This window comes from Columba livia, chromosome 2, assembly GCF_036013475.1.
Source record: "Columba livia isolate bColLiv1 breed racing homer chromosome 2, bColLiv1.pat.W.v2, whole genome shotgun sequence".
NCBI classification, from domain to species: Eukaryota; Metazoa; Chordata; class Aves; order Columbiformes; family Columbidae; genus Columba; species Columba livia.
The window spans coordinates 146,709,240-146,722,738 of NC_088603.1; the positions used below are offsets into that span (position 1 = coordinate 146,709,240).

At 38.6% G+C, this 13,499-nt stretch overlaps 1 protein-coding gene across 10 annotated transcripts in view; it reads right to left on the reverse strand.

Moving 5' to 3' along the window:
• The window catches only part of TRPS1 (transcriptional repressor GATA binding 1), a 216,290-nt gene that overhangs the window by 181,416 nt on the left and 21,375 nt on the right, over window positions 1-13,499 (reverse strand). The window contains exon 1 of one of the 10 annotated variants that reach the window (XM_065054288.1): window positions 3,615-3,881. The exons of the other annotated variants lie outside the window; for them this stretch is intronic. The gene's annotated coding sequence lies outside the window, so the exon portion shown is untranslated. Of the gene's footprint in view, window positions 1-3,614; window positions 3,882-13,499 lie in introns of those variants that run through there. 10 annotated transcript variants of the gene reach the window in all.

A 13,499-nucleotide genomic window follows, 5' to 3' on the forward strand; every position in this document is an offset into this window, starting at 1 on the left:
GCCTGATTTGCTTACTGCAATAAAATAACTGACTTCTGCCAGGGACTGACACCTCCTACGAGAGCCATGCCATCCCCACTGAATCTTCTGGTTATTCTATTAATTTGCTGTCATTATACTTTATAGGATTGTAGAACATTCCCTATTAGATGAGGCCAGAGGTCCATTTAGTCTGGTGTTCTGCTTTGGAGAGCAGCCAACACCAGATCCTTCAAAGAAGGTTCAATTGCCTTTGGACAGATACAGAATCACCCACTTCTGTGAAAAATAAATCGCTCCTAATCCTCAACACTTAGACAGTGGCTTACTTTCTGAAGAGTACAAGGGTTTATAGCCCTTAATTATCTCTCACGTTCCACAATTTGTTGTTAAATAAGTCTGTATATCTCCACTTCCAATAAAAGTGTCCAATATCTACCTGAACATTAATGACGACCCTAGTATCAGTGATATCTTATAGCTCTACTTTACAATCTAATTGTGATCTAAAAAAAAGCAAATATTTTAAGCATTTTGAATTTGCTTCTCATTAATGGAGTAGAGTTTCCCTTCAACCTTGTACTGCCAAAAATCAAAGACCCTCTAGGCTGTGGGCGCATCTATCACACCCCCCCTATTCATCCTGTCTTTAGGGTAAACACCCACTGTCTTTACAGACTCTTCCAGTAGGTGTGGTGATCTCATATGTTTCAATTTCTTTTCAACCTGAGTAAACTCAATGTTCTTTGTAATCCCAATGTCCTTTGAAGACAGGGAGAGTTTAGGGTTTGCAAATGACTCAGAAGAGAATCCGAGTCGAGCGTATTGGCAGGAGCAAGCACGGTGCTACCTTCAGATGAAGAGCAAGGAATGAAGGTGACCTGGCTCCTAGGCAAGAGCAATCAGGTATGGATACAAGAAGTGACTCATTTGTTCTTTTACATTAAGAATACAATGGACTGGTCGTGTTTCCCTTGAAGATAATGGCAAAAGATCCCACTGACTTTGAGAGAAACAAGAATGAGATGTGCTGTTCCTTTCTGCCATGTGAGGCCTGCGATATGAAAGGCATCAAAGTTCTCTTGCCCAAAACTTCAGTCAAATGGAATCAAATATTATTTGAGAGAAAGGGAGCAGATGGAAGGGAGAAAGAAGATTATTTTGGCTAGCATTCCATAAAATGGTAAATGATTTTGTTTTGAAGCAGAGGGGAAGGGAAGAAAAAATGAAACAGGGTTGAAATTTCAGCTGAATCAAAACCGAAGCGTGGGAAGGAGGCAGAAGTCTGCAGCCTGGACCTGAAACAGCAATATTAAATCATCACCAGAGAGGGAACTGTTGTAGTATTTTTCCAGCCAGACTAGAACCAAGATGAACATGAGTTTGCAAAAATGTTTTTTTTTTTCTTTTTTTGTTTTTAGAAAAAAATTGGCAAGGATTTCCAGACACAAGTTACATAGGTAAGAGAGGGCAACCAAGGGCAACAGGAGTTGAGCCCATGTACATCAAAGCAGATTTTGGCTTTGGGTACCTATCCAAACTGAGCCTTCAAAGGTTCTGATGTTGCCCTATTGTTTAGCTTGAATCTTGTCTAAGCTTGCTCAGGAGAAGCCACATTCAGAAGTATGGGAGAAGGGAAAAAGAACACACATTTTCCAAACTGCAATTTGAAAACCAAACAAAAAAATGTAAATCTACATGCTGCAGGGTATTACAGGTAAGCGTGGCTAGCTATTGTTGCTCTATGCTTTTCAATTTCCATATATTAGCATTCATTGCTGACATTATTAAATCCAAAGTTATTTGGATGCTTTGATCAGCAAATTGAATCTTGAGTCTATATATGATGTACCTATATTCACGTAAAGTTTACAAAACTATTATATTTCCCTATTCTAACTCTTCCCCCCACATGCTGTGAGTTTCCATATATCCCACAGCCATACATTCCAAACACAGATTATTTTATTTAGTAATATATTCAAGAATTTAGATAAAAAGAAAAGAAGTGGAAAATGTTTGGCAATCTCTATATAAACAGTTTCTGTACATTTGGGTTGAATCATCCAGTAACTCTCATCTTGATATGCCTGTGACAGATAAAACTTTCATCACCAATATGCCATCTTGGCTTGGAGGTCAGGATACAGGGGGATCTGTATTACAAAATCTCTTATAACCTTTACGGCTATCACAAAAATCAACATCACATTAAATATAAGCAAGTCAGAATTTTGGCACTGATTTTCCACTCGGCACAAATAACCCCACTCTCCATTGTGAATGGGGAAGAAACAACAGCAGTGGCAACCACAACAAAAGAGTGGATTGTGTGTTCCCTACACAAAACAGAAAGCTGTGCCTATTCAAGAAATCTTGGCGATTTGTCAGAAATTAGAGAACTGACGTTGCAGCCCAATATTAGCTCCAGCCAAAGCAGTAGTGAATTACCTTGCCTTTGGAATCATCCCTATTAACTAGGAAAGGCTCTCTATTGCAGCACGTATCATATGGTCCTCATGCAGGCTCAGAAACATTAAGTCACTTTCTTAAGAGACAACGAAGTAAAATTAAAAAAAAAAAAAAAAAAAAAGAAAAAAAAAAAGACCAAAGCAAATGTAAACGGATTCACTGTGAGTGGTTTGTCTATTATTTGCCCTTTTTATCTCTTATTTATGTTTCTTTTTGAGCAGAAGAATGAAGTGAAATGCCGATGAGAAAGCTACTCTCGTAATGCCTCCGCCGTACTGCTTTACAATAGAGAAGCATTTTTCAGAGCATTGTAAAAATCTAATGCACATATTCACTGAGAAATATTATTTCTATTTTACCCATTTCAGTTTTGGTCAGAGATGGGGAAGGAGGGTGCAGAATAAGGAGACTCCTTGAGACTCTGCTGATGTGGCTTAGCAGCAGCTTCATGCAGTAAGCGCTGGCATTCCTTTAAAACTGGCAAGGGGTGCCAGCGTCAGCCTGTTGACTGCTGGATGAATATATATAGTGCAAATAATTATGTTCTTGAATCAGTTTTTGCCCAACTCCCACATAAACTTTCCATGGGAAAATCTCATAATGCCTGCATAAGTGATTTTATGAATCTAGCTTTCAGCTTTTGATAGAAGATTTCTTACTCTACTGGCTTTGACTCTTTATTGCATGAAAGGGTAGTGCCAAAAGCCCTCACATTAGCCTTGACCATATAGACATCGGAAATTTAATTTAAACCTTGGCAATCTGCCAGGATCATGAAAAACATACAAAAAAAGTTTTAAAAGTTGATTTCTTTTCTGAGAGCTAAATATGTACTTTCCACAAACGCGAGGACGGCGGGGGTTGCAGAATCTGCACGCTGCAATGTAGAGACAGGCATTAAAACTACCAACAGGAGTTGAACAGACATCTGCAGTCAGGATAGAACACAGTTGTTTTTTCCCACTGAAGATACATTTTGAAATTAGTTGGACACTAATTCTTTTCGATCCTTTTTACATCTCTTTTCCAACAATAACACATCTAAATGTTCCTTTAAAAAAAAAAATCCAGAACTTCTCTAAAAAATGTTACATAGAGGTATAACCACAGATTACGCTAATACTTTCATTCTCAAAAATCCCCTATACACAAGCGAGCCTTACCGCATTGCTCCTGTTTTCCTCCTCAGAGCTGCCTTCTTGTCACCTCAATTCCCAATCTGGTACCTCACCAGTTTTAAGAAATATCCAGCAGTGATGTGTAGGGCTGATTTGTTGCACTGGGATATATCCCACAAAAATGGAAAGCTTTCGCTGTATTTTCACTTATAAAGAAAGCAACTTATTAAAGCAACTTCTGGGTTCACTGGCATCTTGGAGTCTAAAAAAAGTCCCAAAATTATTTGCAGAGGCTACAACAGCACCTTCTTTGAAGTAATGTTGCAACTTGTGCAAAGGAATTTGGGATGTACCTGAGATCTGAAGGTGCGGGCTACAAATTAACACAGCCAATTAGGTGGAGAAGCTGAGAGTCCAACACAGATGGAGCAAGATAACCACAACTGAATAAAAGGACTGCTAAATGTAAACCAGTTGGCTGAGTATAGATGGTGTCATCCTGCTCAGCTAGCTGCTGCCCAATCAATAATCTGTTGCTGTTTGCTCTCCCCATGCCAATCAACCCAAGCTAGGGCTGCTTCTAATTTTCCAATCTAGGAATAGCTTCAGAACATCCACAATTGTTATTTCAAACAACCCAAGAGATAAATGTTTCATCCACACATCAGCGTGCAGATTCTTCCCAAAATAGGACTAGTCAAGAGTAAATAATTACTCCTGTAACAGTTTGATCTGATAAACCACAAGACATAAGGCTGCAAAAGCGATCTTTGTACCATTAGTGGTCAGGAGAGAATCCAGCTCCTCAAATTACTTGATTAACTAATAAAGGACTCAAAAACTGCGGTAATTCTGTAGAGAATGTTTCACAATAGATATAGCCATTTTTTAGAGATTAGGTTTAGCTATAAATTTCTTATCCCCTGAAATCTGGTACAACTGGGTTTATGCTGCAGAAATGCCTTGCTTTACAAGAAGACAGAGATGAAATCAAAGCCAATTAAATTTAAGCATCTCTTAAACAATTCTTTTGTTGAACAGTGTATATTGAAAGAATACATGAGAGGAATTAGAAATTATCTTTATAACTTCTCCATGGCTTCTCTTCTTGTGAGTAATGAGAACAGCCCAAGATCACACAGATAAAAATCTTAATGTCATAAGACATTCGTGCAACCATTTGTATGTAGATAACAAGATGAGCATATATATGCATACATGACCTAAGGAACAGAGACTGCGATAAACGGAAGTAATGTATTTGTGAAACAGCTAATATTTGGGTCCTCTCCATCACGAGAACCTACTGTTCAAACCAAACATAGATCCAAGTCTTCCTTTTTAAAACAAAAAACAATATTTTATATCATTAAATCCCACAGCATCATGATAGGCCTTGGCCCGTTAATAGGAAAAGAATTACTCTTTATGACTCCCAGATCTAAAGCATAGATTTGATTTCCCATCCTATTACACACCAAGTTGTTGCAGCTCTGGATCTCCTTTGAATCCGAAACAAAAACACCTCACATCTACACTCGTAACACTGGCTCTTCATCCGCACACTGCAAAACCTACACATTGTTCCCATTTTGCCTGCTCACAAGATGGCACGCTTGTCTCACTTCAACCCTATGAGTAAGTCTGTATTATGCTCACAGCACTCGGGATAATTAAAGGTTGGGCGCGGAGGTGGTAGCGCTGTCAGTGAGCAGAGCAACGCGCTCCCACACCAGCAGAGCTGCAGGTACATCCATGTTGGGGCACCCACAACGCAACCAACACACAGACCGGCTGCTCTGCCTCCCCAGCTCAAACGTGAAAAATACTGGGGGCTCAGAAACTCCAAATTCCAGAGGAAAAACATGTGTCTTCTTTAGCCCAAACTGATTTTTTTCTATGTAGAACGCTACTGGCATCTGAGCTAAAGGGTAGTTGTGTAATTCAACAGTACACTGTAATCTGGGCAACAGACACTTGATTAGTCTCTAAAATTACCATCTCCCTTGCATCTTTCTAACAGCTGGACATACCAATGCCTAATGTCTCATTATGTTTCGACCCGAATCATTACTGTACATCACCAGAAATACAGAAGAATGAGACACAAGATGGGGAAGGCACGAGGAGATGGATTATAGAGAGACTGGACTTCAGAAACTTCTTAAAAAATATTAAAATTGCAACAGAGACATCATGTAAAACTCTAAGAAACAGCAAGTCTACAGCGGGTAGTGGAATAAAAACTACATGCTGCAGGCCTGGTGGTTCACTCATCACAGGTAGAGAGAGTTAAAACTTGTTTGGATTTAAAGAAACATCATTTTTTCTTTTAAGACAGGTGTGGGGAATAGAAACAATAGGAACATTGCTGTACCTGTTGATTTTGTTCACATTCACTATAAAAGGTTTGAGAAAAGAAAAAAGATACCATCTTTTGTTATAGCTACAGTAAGAGCAGGCAAAGTCTAGGGCTTTTGTTCACTCAGCAAGTGCACACATTTATTGCACATGCAGGCCCCTCAAGTTAACCTGTGTCCTTTACACCAGTAACCAGCTTCTAATAACTTTCTGTAAATCCCCACATTTTGCCATGAATTCACAGACCCACGAGTCAACTCGTTCCTTGCATGGGGCATCAAAGGAAATATGTCTTAAGCTATCCTGAAGCTGGCACGTGAGCACCGTAACTGTTGATTCAAGACGTGAGGAAATGTCAATGGTTTACACGTCAAGATGAGCAAAAAAAGGAAGACCATTGTGCAAGCTCATACCACCGCAGCAATGCTGTGCAAGCTGGAAACAGTGAACCCACAAGAAAGCACTAGGCAAGGATTTCTTTTCACTGTCAGCTGAATTGCTTCCTGTAATTATAAATATACAAGAGTTAAAGTGAGAAAATTATTAAAATGCTCTGATAGAAAATTAATTCCCAAACAATACTCAAAAGATTAATCAACAACAGTCTACCAGCATAAGATCCTGTGGTAACACAGCATTTTTGAAGCAGACAGCTTGGCATTTACTTGCTTTGCTACATGAGAAAAATCCAACATCGTATCGAGGGTACATCTAAACTGTGGGATACACTTCTGCAGCTCCCAGCTCCAACTGCACACCCTGCCAACATCTTGACTACACGTCAGAAAATCTGGTTTGGCACCATTCTTCTACGCACTTTGGACTCCATCAGTAGAAACCCAAGTGAACAGACGAAGTGCAATGTGCGCCATCCAGCAGATCAGGATTGTGGTGCCTGACCTTCAAGAGATGTACAGCAACTGCTCGTTGCTGGCTTATGCTTCCTATCAGCATTCCACATTACAGTAATATTAAAGAGACACTTTCTGTTCTGGTTTATAAAGCCATTTTTTCATTATCATTTCACCTTTTTTCTTTTTCCTTACATAAAATAATAAATCATTAAAAGAGAGGAGGTCCAGTCCTCCAGTTAGACAAGTAGTTAAGGAGTGGGAAGTGTCTCTTACTATAAATTTGTTTGTGCCCTCAGAAAAGCAGCATCATATAGTAACTGCGCTCCCACTCCAAAACAGCCATATCATGGCTATGTTTATAGTGGTTTAGTAACACTCATCAAGAAGTGAGTCTGGTTTTGAGGCCAAATGACAAGGCAGAGACTGAAATTCTACTAGGTTATTCTCAGGTCACTTCTTTCCATTTGAACTAGTCCATCAAGGTCCAAAGTCTCCTTTCAAACAGCTGCAATATGGATAATCTAACAAGACAAATACTCAAGTGAGTTTATACAGAAAGAACTAAGGAAACTGGATGATGGCAAAGTTTTGTGGTATCTTCAATGTGGAGAAGTACTGAGAAACCATACAGAAAACTACGCAAAGTTGTATTATGAGTTGGAATGAAAACTAGTAAGAAAGAGAGCATGCTCTGAAACAACAGTCCCTGGGGCCTTATTAACTCTAAATGAACAGGAGAAAAAAATACTAGTTGACCACAATTATAAATCCATCTAAATCACACTCCAAAGGGCCTTATAACATCCAGATAAGAATTTTAGCAGAAACAGATTAGTAATGTCACTGTATATGTCCCAGGTGACACTGCCTAAGAAAAATCTTTATAATGTTCAATAAATATTAGTTTTAACTGAAATTAATGAAGATACAGAAGATGGGACTCTTTTCTATATGAGCAAGGGAGGTGCAATTTATTTAGACTAGTAAGACAACTGCTAGCAGCAGGTAACATTAGGGAGGGAAAAGCTTCAGATCATGTTGGCATAAGAACAAATGCAATAGCCATGATTAACTTTGGGCCGAAAATAAGAGGGAAGGGTTTTAACTGACACAGCAGTGAGGCTATGAAACATCCTTCCACCAGATGCAGCCAAAGCAGAAAGAAACCTACCTACTTTTAGGATGAAGGTAGGTTACTTTATAAAAGGGATTACACATTGTGGTTGATGTTCAAAGAGCTACTCACTGCTCACAATTCCCACAGAACTTCAGGACAACGTACACGAATCTACTTTTCCAGGGTATGCACAGCTTTACCACTGTTTCTTAAAAACATACATACCAAGGGCACTGTTTCCTCAAAAGCAGATGGGTAAAAGGCTGTTCTTTGTATCTATCCCTTATAAAATAAATATTTATTTTCATAGTGACTTTCTGCATTTCCTTTAAGGCCAATATAGTCTTAAAAAGACAATATTTTCCACCTCCAAAGAAAATACAACAAGATATATAATATTTCTTAGTTAGGCAGAAGGAATTAACCGCAACATTACCAGTATCAAAGTTTTTTGTCAAAAAGAAGACACTTCCACCCTTACTATCTGTCTTACTAGTCCTTTATACGTGTGACTGTGCCATACCTCAAACACGCATTGTACAGTTCCGCTTGTATTTTAACGGCAATTTAGTCCTGAGAAAGGCAATGAGAAGGCAATCCTTGAGCCCTCTACATTGGTTTGCCAAAGACGTACCCAGGGTTGCCCACTCTGCTTTGCCAGGGCAACCTAACCAGAGCTACATTAAACAGTGGAAAAAACTTCAACTTATGATCATTGAATTGTACACAAAGTCTGAGTGCGACAGAGGTCTGCAGATACGATGCATCTGGAGAGAATTCAAGTAGTTTGAGACTGCACCGTGCTCGTCATCAAATGATAAAAAGACTGTTTTTTTTTTTTGATAAAATAAATTACTTGTTAAAATTACAAATGTTGTAGTTTTCACCTGAATTATATCTATTGGTATGAAACTAAGTAGATAAAAGGTGATGCCTGCTGTTCTCTCTGCTGAAGAAAATTTTAACTTTTCCTCAGATCCAAGGAGGACAGAATGTTACCCGTCTCCCTGATCATTTTTGGAGCCACCCCACATCCCCAGATTGTTGCAACACCTCTGTTTTCACATAATTCACAATGCAAAAATAAAGATGGCAACAAATGGCTATACACAGAAACCTTATGTGGCTAAACTGACCAATGCAATCCTTACAATTCCTAAAAAGCATTTTATGGGGTTCATTAGGGCCTGACCAAACTTCACACATTATTTTGATTTATCTGTGTAAACACCAGGCCATCTGCTCTAAGTTTCTTCTTTTTCCACAACACCATGATATACCACTATTGCTTCTAGTCTTTCTGCTACACTGAAATGCATTTAAGCATGTACGTATTTATGGTACATACTGCTTGCTATAAGCACGGCTCTTCGATTATCCTTGATTTGGCAGGTCTTTCCATTATCTAATTTCTGCCCGACATACCCCATTAAGCCTTTTTTTTTCCAGGTAATATATTGGAGTTTCTGTTTCTGCTTGTGAAAAATGTGGAGATTCAAGTTTTCCCCCACTAAGTAGGTACAGCGCACAGGAGAAGGCAACCCTGATGGACTTCAAAGTAAAAGCTTGGTGACATTTCTCAGTGGAAGCAGAGTTGTCATCGAGTCAAGCAGAAAGTGATCCAGCAGCTGGGATCCAAGGATGCAATGTCATGATGGGTTTACACCACGTTGGTCCTGAAAGAGCCCTGCCCTTCCCTTCACCCCAGCCTGCGCTGCCCTGCTCTGTACCCACACCCTGGCCAAAAACGCCCTGCTCCTGCCCCAGGGCTGGCAGGAGGCCGGCTGGACTGTCCCTTTCGGTGGTGGCTCACGCTTGGATTAAAAAAGCTGACCTCTCTGGAGAGCATTCTCCAGTATGTTTCCAGGCCAGCTCCCGTCTCCGCATCTGCCTTTGTAAATTCAACCAGTGCTGGAATTGTACCAGCACTAGTCCCACGCAAACCAGGACAGGGTCACACACCTGAAAAACCTCCAGCAGAGTCCAAACCAAGCCATTACCTCATTCCTGTTGAGCGCACTGAAGGTCCTCGGGCAGAGGCCGTATGTGCTGTCCTGGGCTGCGCCCACCCGTGCAACCGCGCTCCTGAACATCTGCCATCCTCCCCACCAGCGCTCAGGGAAAGCAAAACCACCAGGAACAGTGTGGGTGAAGGAACATAAGCCATACCATAAAGGAAGGAGGGGTTAAAAAGACGTTTTTTTAAAAAAGAGAGAGGGAAGAAAACTAAAAAAAAAAAAACCTCAGGAGAAAACAATCTATCTGCCAGGAAATGTAAGTGCTGTCTTCAGAAAAGTAAAATCATTATTGCAAGCAAACTGATTCATTAAATAACATGCAGGGGAGGATTATAATGCTTTCCTTGTCATTAAAATGCTTTGAAACTATACTTCTGTAAGACATGCTAATGATATTCAGCTTTTGTATTACACAGCAGAAGCTACGCTCTGGGTGGAATTTGATGCACTGTGCTACACAGGAGTTCAGGCTAGAAAAGCAGTTATTAGTTCACATCGATCATAACTATGTGTAAAATATACACAAAAACTAGCCATACCACATATAAACCAGATTTAAAGGTGATGAACTGGCCCACACCACCTGGGAACATCCTTCTACAAGTGGGAATCCTATCTTTGGCATGCTTTTCTCTAAAAGCAAAAGCCCGCTTGCACGCTGAAAGTCTAACCAATTATTTTTTTCCCCATGTCCACATCTGAATGCTACTAATAAGGAACACTATTAGAAATTAACTATCAGTTTATGTTTACCTTTTTACCCAGTAATTCAAGGAGTTTTATTTCAGTGAAATTAAGTTTTGGCATATTTTGACCAATTTTCATAATTCCGTATTAAAAATTGCAAAATGCAGGCTCCAAAACCCAGAACAATCAGCACAATCAAATTTCCATGTAATTTATCATTTTCACTGTCAATGTATCTCACTCGGTGCATTTTTTTTGGTTGGTTCTCCCTGTAAGCTATCAGAAGAAGTCACTCTATCAAACAGAAATGTAACACAATTTTTATGGCTTATCTCTTTTGCCCTGGGTTTCATCAGTAAGTCATCTCCCTCCATCAACTTGGCAAGAGGCTTTTTGGCGTCGACTTTAAAAGGACACAGCTGTGACAACTTCAGGGTGTTTTATTTTAATAGTTCTTGCTGAATCCTTGTTCTTGGTAGTCCAGGATCTTAATCTGGCACTGGTTTACCCCATGGGTAGATGGAGCGTAAAGCTTTGGTCCTTCAGTCTGATAGTATCTTCCAGTCTTTATTGCAAGAGGCACTGGAGAAGTCAGGGGTGGATTTTATTCCAGCAAAAACCATGGTTAATTACAAGAAGTCTTCTAGATTTGGTCTTATTTTCTTAATGCTCTCTAATTAATGAATACGAACATACATCCTTCTTTCCACAGCCCCCGCTCAAGACATTAAGAGCTCCGGGCTGGACTCAATCCCTCCCAGCATTTGCACTCATGTTACATAAGTAATTTTGTCTGACCGCCCGCAGGTCTCAGAATTTGAAGATCAGGATCAAAAATCTGCTCAGAATTTCAGAACGAGGAAGGAAGAAGATACTATCAACTTGTCTTAATACCCCAGCTAGAGGGGATATTTGGAAAATACAAAAACATTTACGTAATCTGGAAAAAAGCACTTAACATTTCTGCTGCACACCACCCAATAAATGCAACACGATATCGATTTAATGAAATAACATGTTTTTGTGCAAACTCCTCGGAAGGCAAAGAGGAACAGGTACACGGCGTATTTCAAATTCCTTACACTATTCACACTGATGGTTATTTACATGGATATAGACTTGAATTACAGCAATTCATATATCACCAGTTTTTATGGCAATTTAAATTGGCAGGCCAAAATCTTCAAAATACACATACAAAGAGGTTAAAATAAATTCTTTATGTTTTCATTGTATTTCTGAAACGTGACAACTCAGGAAATAATTACCAAGATGTGTCAGCTGTAACTAAACGTAGTTCTTTTATAAAAGGAAGGAGTATTCCTCTGGATAATACCTTGTAGTCATTGTATCTATATGCACTTAATTAAGCAGCTACACAGTTCAACATAATCTTCTGTGTTTACACATTTTTATGTTGATACATATTACAGATTTTGCTCCATGTTTTCTATTTACTAGATACTAAGTTTTTATGGTTTATGAAAGCTGAAATTAAATTCAAAATCATTAAAAACCTCTTTAAAGTATTGCTCATCAGTTCAATTATGCCTGAGGTACACAAGAAAAAAAAAAGCATTTACAAAACCTGTTTTGCATTTAAAACTAATTTTGACAAAGAATTACACGTGATTTGTTCACTGCACAATTGTTCATCCAATTGTTTTGGTTTATCACATTCTAGAAGTAACAGATTTCACCATCTCACGCTCTATTTTCGTCCATAGAATGCAGAAGGAAAATAAGCTTTTTTTTGCGCTTTTTTTCCTCAGTTCCTGGTAATCTTAGTTTTGAAAAAGAGAGTCACTGAGCAGAATGTAAAATGGAGAAAATAGTGTCACTGCACCAGCAGAGGAAGCCTCTGGCAAAAGCCAATTTAATCACTTCCACAAACTGGTTCCAGGTGTTTAGTTAGCCATTTCCACCAGGACTGTGGTGTGACTTAAAACTTTGGCAGCAAATAGGTAAATAAACACAATCAAACAGTACATCAAGCTGTGCAGACTTAGGCCTTAACATAAATAAAAAGCTGAAAGTCTTATTTTTAAATGGTAAATATTTAAGTCTCTCTCTTTTTTTTTTTTTTAAGTATAGGTTTTTCTATTTTAAAAAGTGGTATTTTTTTTGTGCTAAGCATTTATTATTATGTACCTTTGTTATTCATTTTAGATTAGTTAGGAGTTCAGTGACTGTTTTAATATATACTGCAGTAGTTTCATATAAAATCTTTAGGGATAGAAAATACACTTTAATATGCTATACATTAATAATCAAACCACATACATGATGCTACCAGTTTTGCTATGCTCCTGCAAGTATCTGCAACATCAGACTATTATGCATGATGATCACAGAAAAGAAAAACCTAACTGGCAGAAGTCTCAACGGGCTTAAACCAGAACAAAAAAAGTGTACTTAATTTATGAGCTGAAAGCCTGTCTGTAGTTTGGCATATACAGCACATCACACAATGTAATTTTATAAAATTCAAATAACTTTGCAAATGATTTCAAATATTTCCTTACTCATTGGTTTTAATCATGTTTGAAAGAAAAAAAGAAATACAGGATGAAATTAAAACAAAATGTCATGATCTAGAAGCATAATTCTCCCAAACAAACGTTCCTAAATTTCTGGATCATGGACCACTGTCAAACTTCAAATGTAACAGGCAACCACTATTCAGCCTTCACACCAAACTTTTAATTAAAACCCCTAAATGGATGATATGGTACTGCAGATCAGTATCATACCATGATTATAAGTCTGCAGACCACAGTTTGGAAACAAACAAATTAAAGGATTGATTTTCCAAAGGGAATGCTAGTCTCTTAGCTTCTTGGAATACTCATTCTATATACTGACATACTACAAAGGCTCTGAGCATGCAAAC